This window comes from Pleuronectes platessa, chromosome 16, assembly GCF_947347685.1.
Source record: "Pleuronectes platessa chromosome 16, fPlePla1.1, whole genome shotgun sequence".
In the NCBI taxonomy this organism is placed as follows: domain Eukaryota; kingdom Metazoa; phylum Chordata; class Actinopteri; order Pleuronectiformes; family Pleuronectidae; genus Pleuronectes; species Pleuronectes platessa.
This window is the reverse complement of record NC_070641.1, coordinates 2,203,261-2,226,887: the sequence shown is the minus strand read 5'-3', so window position 1 is coordinate 2,226,887 and position 23,627 is coordinate 2,203,261. Positions and strand designations below refer to the sequence as shown.

At 40.9% G+C, this 23,627-nt stretch overlaps 1 long non-coding RNA gene and 1 pseudogene across 1 annotated transcript; both read left to right on the top strand.

Moving 5' to 3' along the window:
• The first annotated feature begins 4,514 nt into the window (after positions 1-4,514).
• LOC128458565 (uncharacterized) lies at positions 4,515-5,916 on the top strand. The gene is made up of 4 exons (XR_008342031.1): positions 4,515-4,601; positions 4,697-4,725; positions 5,259-5,397; positions 5,559-5,916. It is a non-coding gene; the product is annotated as an uncharacterized LOC128458565 (long non-coding RNA).
• Positions 5,917-7,480: 1,564 nt separating this feature from the next.
• LOC128458310 (uncharacterized) lies at positions 7,481-23,267 on the top strand (annotated as a pseudogene).
• The last annotated feature ends 360 nt before the right edge of the window (positions 23,268-23,627 follow it).

Here is a 23,627-nt window from a genome sequence, read left to right as displayed (position 1 = left end):
ACTCCACAAATCTGGCCTTTATGGAAGAGTGGCAATAAGAAAGCCATTGTTGAAAGGGATCCATAAAAAATCCCGTTTGGAGTTTGCCAGAAGCCATGTGGGAGACACAGCAAACATGTGGAAGAAGGTGCTCTGGTCAGATGAGACCAAAATTGAACTTTTTGGCCTCAATGCAAAACGCTATGTGTGGCGAAAACCCAACACTGCCCATCACCCTGAGCACACCATCCCAACAGTGAAACATGGTGGTGGTAGCATCATGCTGTGGGGATGCTTCTCTTCAGCAGGTACAGGGAAACTGGTCAGAATAGAGGGAAAGATGGATGGAGCCAAATACAGGGAAATCCTTGAAGAAAATCTGATGCAGTCTGCAAAAGACTTGAGACTGGGGCGGAGGTTCATCTTCCAGCAGGACAATGACCCTAAACATACAGCCAGAGCTACAAAGGAATGGTTTGGATTAAAGAATGTTAATGTCTTAAAATGGCCCAGTCAAAGCCCAGACCTCAATCCAATAGAGAATCTATGGCAAGACTTGAAGATTGCGGTTCACAGACGGTCTCCATCCAATCTGACTGAGCTTTATCTTTTTTGCCAAGAAGAATGGACAAACCTTTCCATCTCTAGATGTGCAAAGCTGGTAGAGACATACCCCAAAAGACTTGCAGCTGTAATTGCAGCGAAAGGGGGATCTACCAAGTATTGACACAGGGGGGTGAATACTTATGCACCCAACAGATGTCAACTTTTTTGTTCTCATTATTGTTTGTGTCACAATAAAATGTATTTTGCACCTCCAAAGTACTATGAATGTTTTGTTGATCAAACGGGAAAAAGTTTATTTAAGTCTATTTGAAGTCCAGTTAGTAACAGTACATAATGGGAAAAAGTCCAAGGGGGGTGAATACTTATGCAAGGCACTGTACACATGCACAAAACTGATGTTCTGGCACACAATCAGCTAGCCACTGTGTAACCAGGGACCTGATTCTTTGAGAACTCCTTTGTCAACATACTGCAGCTTGTCTGCAACACACTCCCACAGACACACACACACAAACAGAGGGAGAGTGAGAGAGACCTTATCTTCATTCAGTAATTTACATAATCTACTAAAACTGGGTTTTCTCTCCACTGTAGCAGCTCTCAAAAGCAAACAAGGGGTATTCCTTCATTGGAGCACAGTGTGTGTTGTGTATGTTTTATGTGCAGCACACCTACTTGCTTCCAGTAAACTGGATTCAAATCATCTGAGCCTGTTTGTGCCATGTACAGTATTTGTATTTGCGTGACGAGATGTCCTCTTTAATCATTGTGCATTTAAACTTCAGTGCTATCATACTACTAGACCTCTTGGATTCAGGCAAAGTTCTTTGGAGGAGTTAGACGTCCTCCTGTCAAACTTCCCAGAAAATGGCCCTGCACTTATCCTTCTGGGTGACTTTAACATCCAGACAGAAAAGTCATCTGACCTTTTACTTTTACTGTCTTCTTTTGCTGTTTCACTCAGTCCTTCCCCTCCTACTCACAAAGCCGGTAACCACCTGGACTATATGTTCACCCAGAAACTGCTGTGATGGCAGATTTTATATTTAGTTATGTTTCATGCAAGGAATGACAGTTATAGATGGGAATGTTATTCTGATATGTATTTCTGTGTGTTTAAGACTGAAAACATGTGGGGTCAGCTTGGCAGACTCAGATGTGTATTCGTTGGAGATTCCTTTGTGCCTCTGATGAAACAAAAGGTCTTAACAGCAGGGTCCATCCTACTGTCTGCGATAGAGTGCATAGGTGTTACAGTCAGAGACAGGGGTCTCTGGGAAAACAGGTTTTAACACTTGGAGTCTAAGCAGATGCCTGATGTTGATGTGTAGTGAGACCTTCGAAGGGGTCCTTCATTCAGATTGGAGGTGACCAAATCTAAGCCTGAAGACAACACGCAGAGAGCTGATTGGATAAACATTCTACCTCAAACCATTTTTACAAATGATGATGATTTCGTTTGAGTGTCTGTACAAGTAACCTGTAAGGATTGATGAGACCAGTCTGAGAATTTACAGCTGACAAAGAAAAAGAGAGGAGTGAGAGGAGTTCTTGAAATTCTCAACACTGGAGCAAGGTGAGTATATTTTTGAGTATTTGGGTATCGATATGAGACAACATTGTGCCTACCATCCAGCCAGTGGAGGGGCAGTCGGAAGAGAAAACGACACATTGAAAAACAAACTGGTAAAGTGCTGTGAGGAAACAGGGCTGACTTGGACAAAAGCGTTGCCTGTTGTTTTAATGTACATGAGATCCAGGGTGAGAAGTAAAAATGGTTTGAGTCCATATGAGATTCTCTTTTAATGTACATGAGATCCAGGGTGAGAAGTAAAAATGGTTTGAGTCCATATGAGATTCTCTTTTAATGTACATGAGATCCAGGGTGAGAAGTAAAAATGGTTTGAGTCCATATGAGATTCTCTTTGCGCGTCCAATGGAGACAGGAATCGGTCCTGTTAAAAGGCAGCTTCCTCAGACCAGTCAATGTGAAGATGAAATGTTGCGATATTGTGTAAATCTTTCCTCTGTTCTCTTTGATATCCACAGACAGTTGTAGAGGAGAAGGTGAGCATGCCTACAGTTTCCACCATTTTACATGTGAAAGATGTGCAAATTTTTCAGAGACTCTGAAAATGGTACAGCTAACAGCTTGTCTCGAAGTGGAAGAGGGAGACAAAGAGGACGAGGACAAGGAAGAGCTGAAGCTTGTTTCAAATGTGGGAAGAATGGACACTGGGAGAGAGAATGCCCAGAGAATCGTCACAAATAGTGTGACTAACCAGCATTTGAGCTGGGGACAACAAGTCTTCATCAGGAACAGACTATGAGATGAGATGGAGAGGTTCAACAAAAACTTCATCTAAGTAAGAACACTGACACACATACACCATGTGAATTAATGTTACATAGAGCAGATGATTAACATTATAAGAGCTAAATTAGAAATCACTATAGAGAGGCCCATTGTGCCTTCTTGTGAAAGCTAAATACTTTCACAAGATTCATGTGAACTAAATCTAAAACAAACAAATCAGAGTGATTGGCAGAGACATCAAATATATTTGTAGATTCAGGGATTAGAATCAACATTAAATATATGTGAAGAATGTGATATCACTCTCAGAATGATTGTTAGATAGCTCATAAATGATGGGAAAACATGTGTAAAAGTGATAGAGAGATGCATTTTTATCATTGTGTTTTTATATGTGTTTAGAGGTTAAATACAGGATTTAAACATTAATTTTGTTGTCACCAAGCTGCTTGATCAAATCTATGGGGTAAATAGATTGGAGAGTATGCTAAATTTTGACACAGCAGGGCATTTGTTAGAACAAAAGTCGAAATGACATCTACATTTATTTAAAGGAGAGAGAGAGAGAGGGGGATTTAACACTAGCATATCAAAGAATGATCCCAGACACCTTTCTCAGGTCTAAAGTAACATCCTTGTGCGAAGAGCAGGGGGAGAAATAAATTAGATCATAAAATTTATTTTTCTTACAGGAATTAACCATTTGGTAAGAAAACTTAGTTTAAGAAGCATTTAAAGGAAATACATTGAGGATAATGTAAGTTTGAAATTTGGACTAGTAAATACTGTGTTGTTTTAGTAGTCTTTGATAGACTCATTGGCTAAAAGATTTATGATCAACTTCTGATTCATATGAAAGATGAATAAAACCAGAAACAAGAGTAAAGGTTTTATAATTTTGGATTAAATAGAGGAAAGACACATTTAATCCCAATAAAATACATATAAGCACATTAAAATTTTTTAAAGAGGATTAACAGTTAATCGTAACCGATTTTCTGTATAGATAAATTAAATAAGGAGTTTTTAACGCATTTTTGAATGTTGAGTATCTTTGAGGTACTGGATTGATATTTTTAGTTTGTTGTTGTAAAAATTAATGATATTTTCTAAGTTGATACAGGTAACATCATGTTTGTGAACCGGTCACAAATATGATATTGGTCTGATCAGAGGAGCAGACGCAATAGGAAAGAATATCTGTAAATCTTCTTGTGAAACATGACTTATTTTCTGTTTAAACATACATTTTTTGTCTTCAAGGATAAACCAAGAGAGGCAAAGCTTCAAACATGTCTCAGAGCTATGGTAGCTGCTGAGTGAACTGTTATATGTGATGTGTGATATGTGATACTTTGAAATAAGACTTTACTAGTGTCATATGCTGTAACAATGATATTGCTTGAGAAAATAACGTTCACTTTTCAACAGCTAGGTGGTTCAGCTAGGATACAGTATTGTTTTTAGATGATAGACATTACTATTACAGATAGAAAGTTTTTAAATAGGAAACTCTTAGCTACATTAGTAAAAGAGATTTAAATGGTAATCAAACTGATCAATGTAAACGTGAAGTGTTTTGTGACTGTTTCAGCTTCAAAGGTTTCCGCAGTGTGATAACAAAGTGGGTTACGACTGTGGGACACAGAGGAAATCAACCCCCTTCACATTATATGCATTGACCAAAGAGATGCAAATATGCTAGAGACAAGAGTGTCAAGATTTACACTGACAGCAGGTCTGCATGTGATCGGGGGACTGAATAGACATTCATGAACTTAACTTTAACACCATTGTTTTTGCTTGATTGTGGTATTTGTGTTTTGCAAGCAGTATGCAGTTGGCCGAGAACATGGATTACGGTTTGAAGATTTGAATATTGACATTTAATATGGCTTATAGGAGCTGTAAGCAAAGTTACATAGGAACTTACATTTTTTAGAATTCAGATTTGATACATTTGTGAATTAAGTAGTCTTGATTAACAAGAGTTTATTTGGTTGTTGATGAGTTTAAATGTGGGTCATAAAGATGATTTTGATAATTTTGTTTTGAATATGTTTCTTCATTAGGTTGGATTGACACAAGACTGGTGTCTAAGTGTCAAAAGGGAGGAGTTACATATGAAATGAAATTAGATATAGGTATATTGAGTGTACATACGATACACACTTAATAATATTCACTAAAACTTTTTTAACTTTTTAGCAGAGTTGTGTGATTTGAGTTACAAAATAAAAAGGTAAAACAATCTGGATTCCACAAGGTGAACATCCACCTCCAAATAAACAATTTAATCATTCATAAAGAGATTTGATAAAGATAAAAATTAAGTAAGTTAGGGAAATGAATAAATACTGTTTTATTTTCATTGAAATGATTTCTATGCAAGCAGAAGTGTTCCCAACATCTAAACAGGATTCTTCAGCAGTGAAAGAGTCACTGCTCGGGAGAACTTATCCATGATGGGAGAGTCTAAAAGGATGTCCACTGATAATTGTACCCAATTTGTAAGCGCAGCATTAAGGATGCTGGTGAGTATCGGGGTATCAACACAAGGCAACATCGTGCCACATCCTGCCAGGGATGGAACAGTGGATAGAGACGACAGTAAAATTAAAACTTAACAGTACATTGAAAAACGAACTGATAGATATGTTGTCAACTTGTTCCCTGTACTCTTTAAAATCCACAGGCAGATGAAGGAGAATCTATTGGAAATCCATGGAAAGGGAGCTGCATGCGAAGGAACCAGGAGACTGGATTGTACTGAAGGACGTGAGGAGAAAAGATTGGAAGAGGACGTCGATGGAACGAGTGCAAGCCAAATGCCTCTCACCAGAGGGATGACAAGTGAAGGTCGCTGAGAGGGCAACCTGGAGACATGCGGGCCAACGCAGGAGGATTTCGATAGCCACGGGTGGATTCTACAGGACGGATAGTGCTTTGTGCCAGTGTGTGAGCCTTCAATTGATGGGTGTTGCAATGTGAGGAAAACACATTGAAGAGGGTCACTGCTGTCACAACCGCACAGACAGGGGAACAACGACAGATGATTTGGAAGACTGAGGAGCAGTTCAGGGAAAAATGGTTTCCCTACTACGGATGCTTTCATCATCGTCTTGCCACCAACATGTTAAATGTGTTACTTTGGCAGGAGGAATAATACAAATTCCTGAGCATCTATGGTCAGAGCAAATAGAGCTTATGTTTAACTTTCCTGATGAACTGATAGAGCCTGGAGAGCTTCATGGTAGGCGACCATGATGATAACAGACCAGATATTGTGTGCGAGATAAGCATTCCACAGTGTGAGAGTCTCCACAAGGGATGGTTTGGAGAGCTTGTCCCATGGGGGGGCACTGTGAAGAACACACACACAGATGAGCTGGCTCTAAGAGTTAGTTCAAGGACAATAGGAAATGAAACTCTGCATCTACAGGAAGCTCTGAAATAAGATGTTCGTCAGCTGAAGGAGGACTTCGACACATATGAAGTGTGGCACAGTGAACAATTCGATAATATGGTGCATATTGTTAAATGTAAGGTAAAATGATCTATTGTCCAGAGAGAGAACAAGGACATATTCCTGATGGGTGGGAATTAAGGGTCATGGTTTCTTTTGAATAATTGCTAAATATGTTATTGATTTGTTGAGACAGATTCTGATTTTTTTTGTTGTGTTACAAACTGTTATATTGTTTTTTTTGTTAAGACTGTGGTTACTTCCTTAACCAAGTCCATGATTGGACAAAATGTTCGATTTCTTGAAACTCATGTATCCTGGACTCTTTCTAAATATAATGATAAGATGTTATGGAGATGTTTGAGACAATAGTCTCAAAAGGGAGGATTGTGATGGCAGATTTTATATTTAGTTATGTTTCATGCAAGGAATGACAGTTATAGATGGGAATGTTATTCTGATATGTATTTCTGTGTGTTTAAGACTGAAAACATGTGGGGTCAGCTTGGCAGACTCAGATGTGTATTCGTTGGAGATTCCTTTGTGCCTCTGATGAAACAAAAGGTCTTAACAGCAGGGTCCATCCTACTGTCTGCGATAGAGTGCATAGGTGTTACAGTCAGAGACAGGGGTCTCTGGGAAAACAGGTTTTAACACTTGGAGTCTAAGCAGATGCCTGATGTTGATGTGTAGTGAGACCTTCGAAGGGGTCCTTCATTCAGATTGGAGGTGACCAAATCTAAGCCTGAAGACAACACGCAGAGAGCTGATTGGATAAACATTCTACCTCTGTGAAAGGAGGGACTTATTTAGTATAAATCAAATGTGATTCCATTGTTCTGTGCCATTGACCCAAGTCTGACTAAGTGACAGGGTGCTCTGGTCCCTAGCCGCAGCTAGGTAGAATTGTATGAACCAGAATTGATAATTGTCTTTGCTGTGAAATGTAATAAAATGTTCCATTACACTGCTCAACATCTAACCTCACTGTAACCCCACTTCATGTCTCCGACCACTTCTTTATCTCTTACTCTCTCCCACTATCTCAAACTGACAACCCTACCACATCCACACAGTCTACCCGTCCGTCGCAACATTCGTTCCCTCTCTCCTGCCTCTCTAGCCTCCCTTCCACTGACTCCTTCTCATTCATGCATCCTAACTATGCCTCAGACCTTATCCTTTCTACTCTGTCCTCCTCTCTTGACTCTCTCTGTCCTCTTACTTCACGACAGGTCTGCAAGTCCTCCCCAGCTCCTTGGTTGTCTGACTCGGTGCGTGCCGACAGAGCCACTATGCGAGCATCAGAAAGGAAATGGCGGAAATGTAAACACCTGGACTACGTGCTCACTTATCAGTCTCTTCTCTACTCTTTTTCTGCCTCTATTTCCACAGCCAAAAGCACTTTTTCCCAAACTGCAATTCAATCCTCATTTTCTAACCCCAAAAAACTCTTCTCCATCTTTTCCAACCTCCTCGACCCCCCCAGTCCCCCTCCTCCTTCCTCCCTTCTACCAAGCCACTTTGTCAACTACTTTACAAAAAAGATAAATGACATACGCTCTTCATTTTCGGATCCTCATTCTATAACCACACCTCCATCAACCTCATTTTCATCACCTTCGCTTTCCTCTTTCACCCCCCTGTCTCCCAATCAAGTTCTGACCTTGGTAACCTCCGCCCGCCCGCCCACCTGCCCCCTTGACCCCATCCCTTCTCACATTGTGAGGTCAATTGTCTATTGGTCCTGACCTTCTTCCTTTTCTTACCCATCTTATCAACACTTCCCTGTCAACTGGCTGTTTCCCTAATTCTCTGAAGGAGGCAAGAGTAAATCCTCTCCTGAAGAAATCCTTCCTTGACCCGTCTGAAGTAAATAACTACAGACCTGTCTCTCTTCTTCCCTTTGTTTCCAAAACTCTTGAGCACGCTATCTTTAATCAACTCTCTTCCTATCTTAACCACAACTATCGTCTTGGCCCTCACCATTCTGGTTTCAAGGCAGGTCACTCAACTGAGACTGCCCTCCTTGCTGTCTCTGAGCAGCTTCACACTGCTAGAGCAGCCTCTCTCTCCTCTGTCCTCATCCTTCTAGACCTCTCTGCTGCATTTGACAAAGTGAACCACCAGATCCTTATTAACTCCCTTCAGGACCTGGGTGTCTCAGGCTCTGCTCTCTCCCTGATGACACCCAACTAATCCTGTCTTTTCCCCGATCAGAAACACAGGTAGCAGCACAAATCTCTGCCTGTCAGTGGATGTCTGCACACCACCTGAAGATTAACCTTGACAAGACTGAACTACTTTTCCTTCCAGGGAAAGACTCTCCCACCCACGACCTGACTATTAACTTTGAAAACTCTGTGTTAATCCCCACTCAGACTGCTAGGAACCTTGGTGTGACACTCGATATCCAACTCTCCCTTACTGCCAACATTACTGCAACAACACGGTCCTGTAGATTCATGCTGTACAACATCAGGAGAATACGCCCCCTTCTCACTCAGAAGGGATTGCAGGTTCTTGTCCAGGCTCTGTTCATCTTATGCAGAGACTACTGTAACTCCCTCCTGGCAGGTCTACCTGCTACTGCCATCCGACCTTTGCAGCTCATCCAGAATGCAGCAGCTCGACTGTTTTTTAACCAACCTAAATTCACTCACATTACTCCGCTCCCTTCACTGGCTACCAGTGGTTGCCCGATCCGGTTCAAAACACTAGTACTTGCTAACATTGCTGTGAACGGATCAGGTCCAGTCTACATCCAGGACATGGTAAAACGTTACACCCCATCACGCTCACTCCGCTCTGCTTCAGCTAATCGGCTCGTTGCTCCCTCACTGCAAGCTAAACACTAGAGATGAGCCGGATACTCGGCTGAAACGAGTATCCGGTACGGATAAAGCACTTTTGCCGAGCACGAGTATTATACGAGTAATACGAGTCAATATCTATGCTCGGACTGAATTAAAATCCTCACACAGCGTCCCTCCCCTTCACACACCGCTCTGCTCACTCACTCACAGAACAGCTCTGTCTCTCAGTCACTCAGGTTCGCGGGTCTTTTCTGTTAACGTTCAGGGTTTCTTCAGCTTGAAGTTTGTTTTTATTTCAGTTTGTACTTACTTATTTACCAGTAGAGTTCTGTTAAACGTGGGTTCCTTCAGACGTGGTGCTGGTAGAAAGCGACTCGCGTTGCGTCTCTGCCTGTCGGAGATTATTATTATTTTTTTTTAAACAGTTTTTTTTTTTACTTCACGGATTGAGTGTCTGACTACTCTCTAGCGTCTGGCTACTCTCTCTTTCTCTCTCTCTCTCTCTCTCTCTCTCTCTCTCTCTCTCTCTCTTTTTTTTTAAACCGTCAGTTGGCTCTAACCAGTTTTATTTTACTTCACGCACTGAGTGTCTGACACATTCTAGGTAGTAGTGATATAAAAAATATTACAAATTAAGCTACACACACACACACACACACACCCTCCCCCTCTCTCTCTCTCTGTCTCTCTCTTACTCACTCATACACACACTCCCAGGTTAAGTCACACCCACTTTCGGGTTAGGCACCGCCCACTCTGAGTACGGATACGGATACAGATAATTCATATGGTTAACAGATACAGATACAGATACAGATAATGCTGTACTCGCTCATCCCTACTAAACACTCATCAAAATCACGACTGTTTACTTTCCTGGCTCCTAAATGGTCGAATGGGCTCCCCATCGACATCCGAACATCTGAAAGTTTACACATCTTCTGCCGAAAACTAAAAACACACCTTTTCCGACTATACCTTGAATTAAAAAAAATATATATATATATATATATACTAACAACTTTTTGAAACTAACACTTTAGTAGCACTTAAATGGCAATTACTTATAGCACTTTGTAGTTTTGCTTTATTTTGAAGAAATGTACTTTCTTGATTCTTGTCGTCCTGGGTCTGTACCCTCGGGGTTGAATGCACTTATTGTAAGTCGCTTTGGTTAAAAGCGTCAGCTAAATGAAATGTAATGTAATGTATTGTAATCAAGCATATCAAGCTCGGATAAACTTCAACACACGAGGTCTTAACAAGCTCTTGGGTTTTGTGATTATTATCCAAATTATGTTACATGATAAGACATTGCATGAAAAGAAGAGTTTGTGTCAGTACGTGTGGTAGGAAATTTCTGGAGAAATTTCCGTTAACAGTTTCTTGCAGTTTTACAAGCCTGAGAATGTTTGGAGGTGACTCCCCTTCCCCTAAGCCTAGGGGATGCTTTCACATGCAAATGACAATGCTCTTCACTTTACAAATGCAAATTAGGATAGTTTCCCTCAGAGCAGATAACACCTTTTTCTAAACTATCCGGCGCAAGTACACCAGGCTTAACATAAATATAAAACCTGAAATTGTTAATTGTTCTTAAGTAAGTAAGTGTGCTATAATTATTACATTCTATACCACAAGCAAAATCAATTCTATGAATTTTTTTTGAAACAATGCACATTATTTCAGCATTTTATTATTATCCAAAACACAATCCTAAATCTCAACCGAGTGGCATGATTACAGTCACTTTTTCAATTGTGCTGGTTAAATGCACAGTGGATGTGTTAACCACAACCACCGCTCAACAGGAAGATATTATGCTGGATATGATGTGTCTGTGCCCTGTAAGCTCCAAACTTCTACTGGCTTTCCATAAAAAGATTTGTCTTCCTAAAATACTGAAAATTCCCCCATAATTTGAACTTCTTATTTAACTTTGTCAGTATTCCATTAAAACACTAAACACTTTTATCCAAAGCGACTTACAATATGTGCATTCAACTATGAGGGTACAAACACAGAACAGCAAAAATCATGTAAGTACAATAACTTAAAACCAGAAAGAAGGGTCCTCAGTCACATACTCATCCCATATAAAATTACAATTTAAAAGCTGTTATAACCGCTGCTTTAAGATGAAATGGACAGTTGTGAGTTTTACTTTGAAAACCTCACGTCAGTCGTTTGCGTCATCGCCTGAAGGGCTCGTCCAATCACAGCCTCTTGAATTCAGCGTCAGTCTCCCGCAGACATGAGAGGATTGTGTTAAGCTTGTTCAATACGAGTGACTGTTTTCGGTTTAAATAACTTGCTGAAGTCGACACGACACTGTTTCCCTAGAGGAGAAGATGAGTGCGTGGGAAAGCAAAGCCGCGGGCCCGGTGTGGAGAAGTCGAGGCGGAGAAAATGGGCGCACAGTCCCTAAATTAAGGTGGGACCCGCTAGAGAGCGAAGCCATTGCTAACTGCTAAGCTAACTCTCAGATCTGAAAAACGTGTGAACAACTGTGGGATTAGCGCGAAAGTTACTAAATGTAGAATAAAGCATCAAGTGCTTTAGCGGAACTAGTGCATGTTTAAAAATGTATGAACTACTTAAATATAATAGTTTGTTCTCTGTAAGTTTTTTTTATTTTTGTAGGAAGCTCTCCGTCTCTTCTAAGCTCTGACGAAAATGGCCGGCGGAGCAAGGGTATGATTAAAGAAGAGATGTGCTGTGCTGTTTAAAATACATTCTCCAGTTTTTCTTATCTGATATTTTTCATCTGAAAAACTACGCCATTGTGAAGGAGCTTCCAGTACATCTATACGGACCTTGCATCAGCATTGAGGAGTTTAGGAGTCGGCAGATAAAAAAGAGGGTAAGGTTAGATTCATTAAATCATTTTTCAGTAACATGTATAGGTGAATGTTGTCATTGAACTGTACTAATTGTACTGATTGTGTATAGAGCTGATTGAAGCGGGACAGATGAATTGGATCCATCCTTCCAAAGCCAGGAGCTCACCGACCTGTGTGCCACACTTCAAATAAGACTAGAAGCTACACTGGATCTCACAGCTACACACCACAGACGTCTACACACTGGGGCAGATTCGGACAGAGTCCCACAAAGAACGTATGACCCAGAGGCTGCAAAGAGACATTTCAAGCTTCACCTGATTAGCTTTTCACTGGCTAGGCCAGTTGTGTTTGTACAATAGTTGTGCTGTATGTAAATAAAGCTTTGACTAAACATATCAATGTTCATGTTTTTTTTCCCTGTACAATATGTTCACATATTACATCAAGCATCACATGAATGAATGTCTTAATAACTGCATTGCTTTTGGTAAAGGCTTACTAATAAATTATTAAATATTATTATATATATTATTAGTAACAACTATAAATTAATTTTTATTATAAATATTGAGTGGGAGGGGTTTACCCCACGTGTGTGCTGCAATGACCCAGGGTGACCAATGGCAACACTTCTACCAGCCAACCACGAGTGACTTTCCGGGTTGGTTTCCTCCAATGGGGAATCGAGAGAGGCTCAGCAGCGGCTTGGCCCTGAGTCATATGCTAATTAGATAACATGTTCGCTCCGCGGCTCCGCGCCCCCCCCCCCCCCCCCCCCGCTCTCCCCCTTTGTTCTCCAGACCCCCTCTCCGCGGTACGTACTCTCCGCTTCACTGTAGTTACTGTCGCGGGAGAACTCGGTGCTGACGTGCTGTGAATACCTATTAACTTCAGGGGATCATGTAGCTTCCATAGGATTTCCCATTACACTAATTCTGCTTTTCGTCTAGTGTAAAGGGGCAACCACACAGACATTTGTTTTATTTAATTTTTCTTTGTTTTATCTTAAAGTTGATGCTTTTATTTTGATAAGACAATTTTTGTATTTTACCTTGAAAAGGCCACGGCACAGGAAGTTCACTCGGCAGGCCGAACAGCTCACACGGACTTTGCCACAATCCCAAAACGGCTACAAAACAGCTGTTTATCCCTGCAGAAAGACGAAGTCTTTCCGTCGAAGAAGAAAGACAAATTCTCTTCCTTCTGGCCCAGCGCAACTCCCGTTGCCACCGACCAAACCAGCGGGGCACAGGCCACGAATCATTCACTTGTTTCCCAGAATCAGCCGATCGCGCACAAACCCTGAGGATCCACAGTAAGAAGCTTTTATGTCTGGGCAGAGACTAGTTTTAATAATTAGCTTGTCATTATTTGAGTGTATGTTAAAACTATTTTGAGTATGACGGCCGTCTACTGTTATCGTCCGACCAAGTTTGCCGAGATTTTACTGATCAAAATATAGGTACACAACGCCCCTTGGGTACCAAGTGGTAAAGTCACTGTAAAATTGTCTCTGGCGTAATTTGAGAGCTTTTCTGATCACTCCTTGCATGTTCCTCTCTCTCTCTCTCTCTCTCTCTCTCTCTCTCTCTCTCTCTCTCTCTCTCTCTCTCTCTTCTCCTAAACCTGCCTACACACACGTTCCAAGACATTCACATATACATATATATATCCTCTGATACTTAAACTAGTTTGGTCACATCTCTGAGAGATTAGAGCTTGTCCTAAAGTTTCCTTGTTCAAAACACATGGCTTTAGATTCAAACCACGAGGTAGATCAGAATCTCTTTGTCCTAAATCTCTTTGTTCAACTAACGTGACCTACCGCCATTTTGACTTCGGCCTCATGCTGCCATTAACATAAACATCCATTTTGAATCATGTGAGTGTACCACCATCTTGAATTCGGCCAGACTACGTCACCACGTGACTGCATCATTACGCCATTGCCACTCCCCCCCCCCCCCCCCCACACACACACACATAGAGACACAGCCAGACACACACACACCAACACACACACATACATATACCATCGGTATTACACGTGTGTCCTAAATTGTGATAAGTGCTGCTGTTGTTATCTGTGATATAGTGGAGTTTTGTTAGAATAGTAATCATTGAGTTACATTAATGTTATTATCTTTAAATAAATTCTTGTGTAATTAAAGTATCTCTATCTTGTGATTATTTGTGCATATATATATGAATACAGCTGGATTATGATAGCCTGTGCTCGAACTTAAAACCCTTAATTGTTCATTATACACTCATTAATATTAAATATTGAGATTAGTAATTGAACTTTTATAAACTAAGACTGATCCTTACAGATTGACTGTTGGCCCTGTTACCAGGGTGGTGCCCCGTCGTCGATTGTATTATTCTTAATTGATAATTTTATTGTTTTCATTAATTATTTAACTATTCTTAATTCAAGTCTACTACTATTGCACAACATGTTGCACTACTTTTTAAAATGCGGATTTCTTGGATTTGCAATGTTTTACTGTCATGGTCTCCAAAAAGCAAGAGCTGCCTATTATTCAAAACTAATAGAAGAGAATAAAAACAACCCCTGGTTTCTTTTCAGCACTGTAGCCAGGCTGACAGAGAGTCACACCTCCACCGAACCCAGTAATCCTCAATCCCTAAATAGCAATATCTTTATGAGCTTTTTTAATGATAACATTTTAACTATTAGAAATAAAATCCACCCTCTCCTGCCCTCAATTGGCACTACTATCCTACCAACAACAGAGATCTCAGAAACGGCTGAGAATCCTACCCATTATTTAGACAGCTTCTCTCTGATCACCCGTGATCAGCTGACCAAAATAATCTCAGGTTCTAAACCAACAACCTGTATCTTAGATCCGATTCCAACAGAATTACTTAAAGAAATTCTGCCCCTAATTGATAGTTTGTTACTTACAAATACAATACAATCAATCTGTCATTATCATCAGGTTATGTACCACAGTCCTTTAAAATAGCAGTAATCAAACCCCTTCTCAAAAAACCCACCCTAGACCCAGAGGTTTTGGCCAATTAATTAATTAAGCAATCTCTAATCTCCCCTTCATGTCTAAAATCTTAGAAAAAGTTGTAGCCAATCAGCTGTGTGAGTTTTTCAAGAAAAAGTATATGTATGAAGACTTTCAGTCTGGGTTCAGAGCCAATCACAGCACAGAGACAGCCTTGGCAAAAGTCACTAATGACCTTCAAATAGCTTCAAATCAGGGATTTGTGTCTGTCCTCGTTCTGTTAGATCTCAGTGCAGCATTCAACCCAATTGACCATCAGATTTTATTACAGAGACTAAAACAGTTAATTAACATTAGAGGAACCGCCCTAAACTGGTTTAAATCTTATTTTTCTGATCGCTCCCAATTCGTGCAAATTAATGTTGAGTCATCTGTGCGCACCAATGTTAACCATGGGGTTCCACAGGGCTCTGTGCTCGGCCCAATTTTATTCTCATTATATATGCTTCCACTGTGAAACATTATCAAGACACACTCGGTAAATTTCTACTGCTATGCGGATGACACCCAGTTATACTTGTCAATAAAACCTGAACAAGGTAATACATTAACTAAACTTCAAGCATGTCTCCAGGACATAAAAACCTGGATGACCCGCAATTTTCTCTTATTAAACTCTGATAAAACAGAGGTTATAATACTTGGCCCTAAACACCTTAGATATACATTATCTAATGATATAGCTGCGCTAGACGACATTGCCCTTGCTTACAATGATACAATCAGGAACTTGGGAGTGATCTTTGATCCTGATTTGTTCTTTAATTCTCTTTTTTTTTTTATTCTAGGACGGCCTTTTTCCACTTGCGTAATATCTAAAAAATCAGACATGTCCTTCACAAAAAGATGCAGAAAAACTGGTCCCCACCTTTGTTACATCTAGACTGGACTATGGTAATTCATTATTGTCAGGACCTAAAGTCTCTAAAAGTAGAGTAGGAGCCAGAGCTTTCAGCCATCAAGCCCCTCTGCTGTGAAATAATCTCTCAATTTCAGTTCGGGAGGCAGACACCAATTGTACGTTTAAAAGTAGGCTTACAACCTTCCTTTTTGATAAAGCGTATAGTTAGAGCTGGTCCAGGCTTGTCTTAGACCTGCTCTTAGTTATGCTGCTATAGGTCTAGAACAGGGCTGTCCAAACTTTTTATCCTGACGGCCACATACAGAAAAAATTTGAAGGTCTGTGCAACTCACGGTTTTTACAGAGTTTTACAGATGGATGCTGAGGAAATCCAGCATTAATTCATATACATAGATGAGGCAGGGTTCAACCTGACAAAAGCAAGAGGGAGAGGCAGAAATACAATTGGACACAGGGCTATAATCAATGTCCCAGGGCAACATGGGGGTAACATCACCCTTTGCGCTGCCATTACACAGAATGGGATCCTCCTCCGTCACGCCAATATGTGAGCTTACAACACACCTCACATTCTCACATTTTTGGACCGATTGCACAACATATCGTCACAGCAGTAAACCAGATGCAATATATTGTCATCTGGGACAATGTGTCATTCCACCCCTCCTCTCTGGTCCAGAACTGGTTTCAACACCATCCACAGTTTACAGTACTATACCTTACACAACATTCTCCGTTTCTTAACCCAATCAAATAGTTTTTCTTTGCATGGCGGTGGAGGGTTTACGATCTTCGGCCCCAGGCTCAGGTACCCTCATTGAAACCTGTACTGGATACAGAATTTTCTGCTTGTCTGACATTTGCTGAGCTTACAGTGTTATGCAAACTCCTGTAGTTGCATGAAAACTGGGACATGTTTTGTTTTGATTCTCCATGTTGACATGTTGACTGAATTGGGAATATGGAGAGAAATCAATTATATTTTCATCAGTCTGCAGCATTGGTCTTGTGTAGAGTTTGGTGAATTTATTGTCTATTTGCACTTTCTCTGTGTACTTCACTTACAGTACTCTAATCACTGAGAAGTAGATTTGCTAAAAGTGTTTTAGGTTAGCAACAGCTGTGTGTAACTGGCTGAAACAGAAATTAAGTCATATGAAATGTGTGAGTTTCATATGGTAAAAAGATATAGTTTTGATAAATTAGTGTATAGTTTTTACAAGAGTTTTTCATGTGGCACAGGATCGGAGTTTTTTAATTTTTTTTTAAATTTTTTCAGGTGGGCCAATTAATAATGGATGGTGGGCCGCAGATGGCCCGCGGGCTGTAGTTTGGACCCCCCTGGTCTTGAAGGTCGATAACATCAACTGGCGGTATGCATTAATTAGTGCGGCAGAACGTAACTTGTCCTGTTCTAAAATAGGAAGGATCACATCAATACATGTTTCTGACTTGACACCTTCCCTGGGTCTTATCGCCCGCAGATCCAGGGCCACAGCTGTGGCCACATCATCATGGATTGCGATTTATGGATCCTGGTCAGTGGACACGATGGTGGATCCAGTGTGGTGGATTCTTTGTTGTGCCGGCTGATCGTAGTGGGAATGGCGCATCCTTTGTCGCGTTTCGCGTCAGAAAATGGTGGTGGACCACGACCGAGGTGGCAGCTGTGGACTATAGTGGCATCCGTCTTGATGGTGGATCATAATCTTGCTGGCTGCTGACCATAGACTATGACTGCAGCAGGACTGCTTGATATATATTATTGAAGTTATCCTTCAAAATGTTGACCCTCATCATTGCTGCTTAAAACTTTAATCTTGATGATGTTTTCCTCTACACTTGACATTTATTGCACTTCTGTTCGTCCTGGGAGAGGGATCCCTCACATGTGGCTCTCTCTGAGGTTTCTACGTATTTTTATCCTGTTAAAGGGGTTTTTAGTAGTTAGGGCCCGAGCACCGAATGGTGAGAGGCCCTATTGTAATTGTAAGGATTATTAGGGCCCGAGCACCGAAATCGGTGGGAGGCCCTATTGAAATTGTAAGGATTATTCTGAGCGTTTTTCAACAGTTTTAAAAGTTTGCAGTAAATTAGAACGTGGTGAACATTTACGTATTCTGGAGAATTTGGAAATAGGCGTGGCAAAATGGCTCAACAGTGCCACCTACGGAAAAGCCCCTCATTTAGCATTCACTGATCCTCACGAAAATGAGGACAGTTGTGTATCATGTCCAGATGCACAAAAAAGCCTCAAGGAGCATTGTGAAAAACGCAACAGGAAGCTCGCCATTTTAGATTTAGTGGCCATTTTGTCCATATTCCACATTTTTACTTTGATGTACTTGTGGTAGAGCTTTCATCAGATCAACTTAAAATTTAGTTGAGTGTCATTACAACAAGACGGAGATCTAAAGTTATTGAAAGATCGATTTTTCGTCACACCGTGTGACCATGGCGGGGCGTCAAAGTTTGATTACATGCCATCAAAACACGGGGTTCTGTATCTTGGACATATTTGGTCCAATCAACTCTAAACTAGACATGTAAGACAAGAGTCGCAACCGATTTCCCCCAAAATCTTGACACATGTGTATCTTGACTAATCATAGAAAAAAGCCTCTTGGAGCATCATGAAAAACTCAACAGGAAGCCCTCCATTTTGGATTTAGTGGCCATTTTATCCATATTGCACATTTTTACTTTGAAGTACTTGTCCCAGGGCTTTCTTCCGATCAACTTCAAATTAAGATGATTGTCAGTACAACAAGATGGAGATAAAAATTGACTTAAAAATTCGTCACACCGTGTGACCGTGGCGTGGCATCAAAGTTTGATAACACGCCATAAAAACACTAGGTTCTGTATCTCGGACATACAGTGCCTTGCATAAGTATTCACCCCCTTTGTACTTTTCTACATTTTGTCATGGTATAACCACAGATTAAAATGTATTTCATCGTGAGTTTATGTAATGGACCAACACAAAATAGTGCATCATTTGGAAATGGGGGGAAATATTACATGAATTTCACAATTATTTACAAATAAAAATCTGAAAAGTGTTGAGTGCATATGTATTCACCCCCTTTACTGTGAAACCCCTAACAAAGATCTGGTGCGACCAATTGCATTCACAAGTCACATTTGCAAGTCACATAATTAGTAAATAGGGTCCACCTGTCTGCAATTTAATCTCAGTATAAATACACCTGTTCTGTGACGGACTCAGAGTTTGTTGGAGATCATTACTGAACAAACAGCATCATGAAGACCAAGGAGCTCACCAAACAGGTCAGGGATAAAGTTGTGGAGAAATATGAAGCAGTGGCAAGAAGAAAGCCATTGTTGAAAGGGATCCATAAAAAATCCTGTTTGGAGTTTGCCAGAAGCCATGTGGGAGACACAGCAAACATGTGGAAGAAGGTGCTCTGGTCAGATGAGACCAAAATTGAACTTTTTGGCCTCAATGCAAAACGCTATTTGTGGCGAAAACCCAACACTGCCCATCACCCTGAGCACACCATCCCAACAGTGAAACATGGTGGTGGTAGCATCATGCTGTGGGGATGCTTCTCTTCAGCAGGTACAGGGAAACTGGTCAGAATAGAGGGAAAGATGGATGGAGCCAAATACAGGGAAATCCTTGAAGAAAATCTGATGCAGTCTGCAAAAGACTTGAGACTGGGGCGGAGGTTCATCTTCCAGCAGGACAATGACCCTAAACATACAGCCAGAGCTACAAAGGAATGGTTTGGATTAAAGAATGTTAATGTCTTAAAATGGCCCAGTCAAAGCACAGACCTCAATCCAATAGAGAATCTATGGCAAGACTTGAAGATTGCGGTTCACAGACGGTCTCCATCCAATCTGACTGAGCTTCATCTTTTTTGCCAAGAAGAATGGACAAACCTTTCCATCTCTAGATGTGCAAAGCTGGTAGAGACATACCCCAAAAGACTTGCAGCTGTAATTGCAGCGAAAGGGGGTTCTACCAAGTATTGACACAGGGGGGTGAATACTTATGCACCCAACAGATGTCAACTTTTTTGTTCTCATTATTGTTTGTGTCACAATAAAATTTATTTTGCACCTCCAAAGTACTATGCATGTTTTGTTGATCAAACGGGAAAAAGTTTATTTAAGTCTATTTGAATTCCAGTTAGTAACAGTATATAATGGGAAAAAGTCCAAGGGGGGTGAATACTTATGCAAGGCAATGTAGATTGTCCAATCGAGTCCAAACTAAACATGTAAGAAAAGAGTCCCGGCCTGATGACATCTACATAGGAGTAATGACTTGAAATCACAGCGCCCCCTGGTGGCTACAGGAAGTGAAATGTTTTATACTTTGATGAACTGCTTCTGGCTGCTTTACAATATATAGCTCAAATGAGCTCAGTCAAGTCATTGGATCATGGTCAGAATTGTGACTTTCCCTCAAACTGTGTAAACATTGATGTGCGGCGAAGGATAGTCCTTCGCCAAAGGACACAATGTTTTCAGAAGTCCACTCTGCATTGTCCTATCACTACCAAACTTCTGTCACATGATTAGAGTACAAGCCTGAACAGCTCTATGTGTCAATATTTCCTCAGTGTCATAGCGCCACCTACTGATTCACCATGAAACAGGAAGTACTTCGTTAATACACTTTGCATTAGCTATCCGGCTCCGAACTACTGAGCTATGATCCCAATCCTGACCTGAACAGCTCCATATACTAATATTAGTTCAGGGTCATACTGATCAGTGTGAAAATTAAGTTGTGGAAACATTGTCCAATTGATACAAAATTGCTCACGCTACATCAGAGCACCTACTTGAACAGATCTATATGTCTGTGCGTAATAATAGTGATGGCGCCACCTACTGGCAACAGAAAGTAAGCTTTGTTTTACAACTATCATTCAATTTACGTTAAATGTTCAGTGTGATGTGCAATTTGATAGCCTGGACCGTAATGAGCAATTAGCAGGCAAGCATCGACATCGCGTAAGACGCGAAGCGTTCACCCTTGCCCCAGAGCGCAAAACTTATGCAACGCGGAGACGTGTGCTTGGTCATCGATCGCTCTCTCCACAGACCGCAACAGGCTTCAACGTGCGTACGTTGAGGGTTAAGGACAGAGGATGTCTCACAATGTTAAAGCCCTATGAGACAAATTGTGATTTGTGAATATGGACTATACAAATAGGAAAAATGGTCAATTGTGTCGAATGCTGCACTGAGATCTAACAGAATGAGGACAGACACAAGACCCTGATCTGAAGCTATTAGAAGGTCATTAGTAGGGATGAGCGAGTACAGAATTATCTGTATCTGTTAACCATATGAATTATCTGTATCCGTATCCGTACTCGGAGTGGGCGGGGCCTAACCCGGAAGTGGGTGTGATTTAACCCGGAAGTAGGCCGGGTTGTCTTGAAAGCATGCAATTGATATGGGTTGATCAGAAATTGTTATATTTATTGCTGATTAGAAAACTATTACAGGACAGCATCAGCATTGAGCTTCAGATCAATGATTTTGATCACAATAGCAAACGAACTATTTACAGAAAAAGTTTTGCAGCAATGAATACAACACATGCTGTTGCAATTATGAAGTGAAATGTAATATAATATAATATAATATATTTAATATATAATGTGTGTGTGTAGCTTAATTTGTAATATTTTTTATACCACTACTACCTAGAAAGTGTCAGACACTGCGTGAGGTAAAATAAAACTGGTTAGAGCCAACTGACGGTTTAAAAAAAAAAAAAAAAATCCAACGACCGGCAGAGAGAGGGAGAGGGAGAGAGAGAGAGAGAGAGAGAGAGAGAGAGTAGCCAGACGCTAGAGAGTAGTCAGACACTCAATGCGTGAAGTAAAAAAAAAAAACTGTTTAAAAAATAAAAATCTCCGACAGGCAGAGACGCAACGCGAGTCGCTTTCTACCAGCACCACGTCTGAACGAACCCACGTTTAACAGAACTCTACTGGTTAATAAGTAAGTACAAACTTCAAGCTGAAGAAACCCTAAACGTTAACGGAAAAGACCCGCGAACCTGAGTGACTGAGAGACAGAGAGCTGTTCTGTGAGTGAGTGAGCAGAGCGGTGTGTGAAGGGGAGGAGCGCTGTGACGCTGTGTGAGGATTTTCATTCAGTCCGAGCACAGATATTGACTCGTATTACTCGTATAATACTCGTGCTCGGCAAAAGTGCTTTATCCGTACCGGATACTCGTTTCAGCCGAGTATCCAGCTCATCTCTAGTCATTACTGACTTTTGCTAAGGCTGTCTCTGTGCTGTGATTGGCTCTGAACCCAGACTGAAAGTCTTCATATATATTATTTTCCTGGAGAAACACACAGCTGATTGACTACAACTTTTCTAAGATTTCAGACATGAAGGGGAGATTAGATATTGGATTGTAATTGGCTAAAACCTCTGGGTCTAGGGTGGGTTTTTTGAGAAGGGGTTTGATTACAGCTATTTTAAAAGACTGTGGTACATAACCTGATGATAATAACAGAATGTAATCAATTGTTCTGGGGTGCTGAGTGTACTTGTATTGTTCTGGGACAAATGAAATGTTCTTGAATATGGGGATGTAAGTGTTCTGGAAATAAAAATCAACTCCTTGACACTCTGGCTCAGGTCGTCTGAGATGCCAGTCACTCACTGTGAGCTTCACTTGGTAACATTTATTTTAAGGCCTTTTGAAGGAGCTCCTGACGTCTGCAGCCAGCGACTCGCAGTGCGGGTCCAGTAGGCAGAGATAGCCTCAATTGTTGAGCTAGCTGTTGCTGCTTCGTCTTTTTTCCTGGATCTGCCGCTCTTCGAAGCCATTTGGAGGCACATGTCTATAGTGCAGCTGAAAAGGTTTAAATAGGGAACACTTTGGTTGTGAAATAAATGGATAAAGGGGTGAAAGATGGAAAGTAGGCAGGAGCACCAACTACTTTTAGGCGTAATTACCCAGATGAGCTGACAATGTCTTTGGAGGTAGCTGGGTAAGCATCTTTGCCTGGACTTGAGGATCAATGAGCGCAGGTGAGAGCTGTTAGCTGATACATCGTCTGGTACAAAAGGCAGGAGCAGAGCTGCCTCATAAAGACAGTCACGGACAGACACAACGACTAAGACAAACATGCTGAGAGCCACGCAGAGAGACAGAGATACTGGGCTGCAAAGCTAGACATCCACAGAAACTACTGGCCGCTTAATGTTGAGTCTTGACTTTATTATTGCTCGTGTGTGCTGTGTGGAGAATAAAAGACGCTGAAAAGCAATGCTTGTGTTCTGTAAGATTTCATATGACACTCAGAGTTTGCAATTTTTTCGCTTTCTCTCAGCTTGCCTACATGCTCTTCTGAGAGCACGGGTAGAGTTGTATTACATGGATCCAAAAGTGCTTTATTGCGTTTATCCTCAAAAGAGCAACAAAGTCCAAGTGCTTATGCAGGTTGAGTTAAAAAGATTGATAAGCTCATCAGCACTCAGAACTTCACATCCCTCCAAGTTATAGAACACAGAGTATTTAAAAAACAGCAGAGAACTGCAACAGAGTTTGACAGGTAATTACATTCAGAAGAATGCAAGGGACTGTAATAGTGAATAAAACTCATTATGATTTTGATAATAAGTTGGTCATTAACCCCAGCAACCACTCATATTCAGAATTACGAAAGCTTGCTCCTGTCGCATGATTTTCGTCAGTGTAAAAGACTTTGAGA